A 3,042-nucleotide genomic window follows, 5' to 3' on the forward strand; every position below is an offset into this window, starting at 1 on the left:
CCGGGGGCAGGCTTAACAGTCGTCCGCCCCGGGCGCTCCAGGGGGAAAGCTTAATAGTCCTCCCCCGACAGTGTGTGTGTGTGTGTGTGGGAGGGAGGCTTAGCAGTCTTGCCCCGGGCGGTCCGGTGGGGGAGGCTTAGCAGTCGTCCCCAGGGCGGTCCGGGGGTGGGGGGGGGGGGGAGGCCTCACAGTCGTCCCTCGGAGAGCCGGGTCAGCGGCAGTGGTGGGTTTACGTCCAGCCTCCGGAGGGTGCGCGTCCTCGGAGGCGATGCAGGCGCCGCAGAGAGGCAGCCTCCGAGGCAGGGAGCGGAGCACCGAGGCTGGGGAGAGGGGAGCAGGAGCCGGGGGCTGGGGCTGGGGGTGGGGGGCGTTCAGGACAACCGGTCAAGCCCCGGGAAGCAGCTGTCAAATGTTCCAAGTCCCCACTCGGCCACCAGGTCCACCCCAGTCTAGCAATGGGGTTGACCTGGCTGACGGCCGGTTAGTATCAAGGTAAACTCACCGTCGTCCACAGGAGGGCAGCTCTCAGGCCGGCCGGCTGCGGCTGACTCTGGGGCGGCGCCCGGTCCCGGCAGCGAGGGGCGGGGGGCGCGGAGCGAGACGGGGCTAACCGGGGGGGGGCGCCTCCTGCGACTTTGGGGGCCGCGGGTCGTCAGTGGCGTGCAGGCCGGGCCTCTCCCGGGGGATTCGGGGGGGCGGTCCTGCGGGCCGGGCGCAGGGGGCTCGAGCGAGCCCGGGCCGGTCCGCCCCGGGGCCGGGGTCTCCGCCTGCGGCTCAGGGGGGCGCGGGTCGTCGGGGGAGGAAGCCCGGGGGAGCCGCACACCGGCCCGCCAGGCCAGGCCTGGCCTGGATGGCCGCGGGGGGATTCGGGGCGGTCCCGCGGGCCGGGGGCCGGGCGCAGGGGAGGCGGGGGGGCCGAGCGAGTCCGTCCCGGGCCCGGGGCCTCCCCCTGCGGCTTTGGGGTCCGTGGGTCCCCGCTGGAGGAAGCCACTGGGAGCTGGACACCCGCCGTCCGTCCCGCCAGGCCAGGCCTGGCCTGGGTGGCCGCGGGGGGATTCGGGGCGGTCCCGCGGGCCGGGGGCCGGGCGCAGGGGAGGCGGGGGGGCCGAGCGAGTCGGGCCCGGGCCCGGGGCCTCCCCCTGCGGCTTTGGGGTCCGTGGGTCCCCGCTGGAGGAAGCCGCTGGGCGCTGGACACCCGCCGTCCGTCCCGCCTGGCCAGGCCTGGCCTGGGTGGCCGCGGGGGGATTCGGGGCGGTCCCGCGGGCCGGCGGCCGGGCGCAGGGGGTCCGAGCGAGTCCGTCCCGGGCCCGGGGCCTCCCCCTGCGGCTTTGGGGTCCGTGGGTCCCCGCTGGAGGAAGCCGCTGGGCGCTGGACACCCGCCGTCCGTCCCGCCTGGCCAGGCCTGGCCTGGGTGGCCGCGGGGGGGGATTCGGGGCGGACCTGCGGGCCGGCGGCCGGGAGGGTCCGGGCCAGTCCGCCCCATGCCCGGGGTCTCCCCCAGCGGCTTCGGTGGCCCCGGGGGGGGTCCTCCGCGGAGGAAGCCGGGTGGGTGGGGAGCCGGACCCCAGGCGCCCAGACCCGTGACCTGCGGCCGCGACCTCCGACTCGGCAGGAGCGACGAGGGGCTTTCCGGCCCGTCCCCCCCTCTCCTTCCCCCCCAGAAAAGGAGAGAGAGCTGACTCGGACCGGGAAAAGCTGCCTACGGCACCTGGGATTCCCAGGCGGTCACCCATCCAAGTACTAGCCAGGCCCGGGACGGTTTACCTTCCGAGATCGGACGGGATCGGGGGCGTTCGGTCCGGTATGGCCGTAGGCACCCGGCCCCGCGCCTCCTCGCCCGCTTTCCCCTGCCGACGCCCGGGCCTGCCGCACGGTGAGCCCCGGTCGGACTGCCCCCCCCCCCTGCGGCAGGGCCCCCGTCTCTCGCGGGCCCGGTCCTTTTTTCCTTTTCGAGCTCCGGGGCCCGGGCTGGCCGCCAGAGCCCCTCCGCCCGCCCTCCCCGGCGTCGGGGAAAATACTGTCCCGGACTTCCAGTGCGCCCGATCCTGTCAGCCGGGGGGTGGGGAGGGGCAGTCCCTCGCTGCGGCCGGGGAGGGTGAGCCCAGGGCGGCTTGCCTGCCGTGCGAGGCCCCTCTCGGCCACCAGGTCAACCCCGAGTCGAAAGGGCTGAAAAATTTTCAGAGTCCCCTCCCGGGCACCAGGTCAACCCGTGGAATCGGACGGGTTCACCTGCTGGCCGGTTCGCTTCCCGGGCACCAGGTCAACCCGTGGAATCGAAAGGGTTCACCTGCTGGCCGGTTTGCTTTCCGGCCACCAGGTCAACCCCTAGGGGTTTTAACGGGGGCACGCCCGGTGGCCTCTTTCCCGTCCGGTCACCAGGTCAACCCGGATCTCCCTCCTTCCCTGGGCGTCCCCTCCTCGGAGGCGTCAGGTTCCATTCCCCCCCCCCCCCCAGACTTCCAGGGGCCCGATCCAGTCGGCCGGGAGGCAGTCCCTCGCTGCGGCCGGGGAGGGTGAGCCCAGGGCGGCCTGGTCCATGTCTCTAGTGGGCCCGATCCTTTTTTTTTTTTTCGAGCTCCGGGGCCAGGCCCGCCCGGGCAGCCCTCCTCGGAGGCGTGGGGCGATTTCCCCCCGCCCCCAGACTTCCAGGGGCCCGATCCTGTCGGCCGGGAGGCAGTCCCTCGCTGCGGCCGGGGAGGGTCAGCCCAGGGCGGCTTGCCTGCCGTGCGAGTCCCCTCTCGGCCACCAGGTCAACCCCGAGTCGAAAGGGCTGAAAAATTTTCAGAGTCCCCTCCCGGGCACCAGGTCAACCCGTGGAATCGAACGGGTTCACCTGCTGGCCGGTTCGCTTTCCGGCCACCAGGTCAACCCGTGGAATCGAAAGGGTTCACCTGCTGGCCGGTTCGCTTTCCGGCCACCAGGTCAACCCCTAGGTTTTAAGGGGGGGGGACGCCAGGTGGCCTCTTTCCCGTCCGGTCACCAGGTCAACCCGGATCTCCCTCCTTCCCTGGGCGCCCCCTCCTCGGAGGCGTCAGGTTCCAT

At 73.6% G+C, this 3,042-nt stretch overlaps 1 non-coding gene across 1 annotated transcript; it reads right to left on the reverse strand.

Moving 5' to 3' along the window:
- Positions 1 to 1,696: 1,696 nt before the first annotated feature.
- Positions 1,697 to 1,815, reverse strand: LOC135979477 (5S ribosomal RNA). The gene has a single exon (XR_010596777.1). It is a non-coding gene; the product is annotated as a 5S ribosomal RNA (ribosomal RNA).
- Between the last annotated feature and the right edge of the window lie 1,227 nt (positions 1,816 to 3,042).

Source organism: Chrysemys picta, unplaced genomic scaffold (genome assembly GCF_011386835.1).
Source record: "Chrysemys picta bellii isolate R12L10 unplaced genomic scaffold, ASM1138683v2 scaf894, whole genome shotgun sequence".
NCBI classification, from domain to species: Eukaryota; Metazoa; Chordata; order Testudines; family Emydidae; genus Chrysemys; species Chrysemys picta.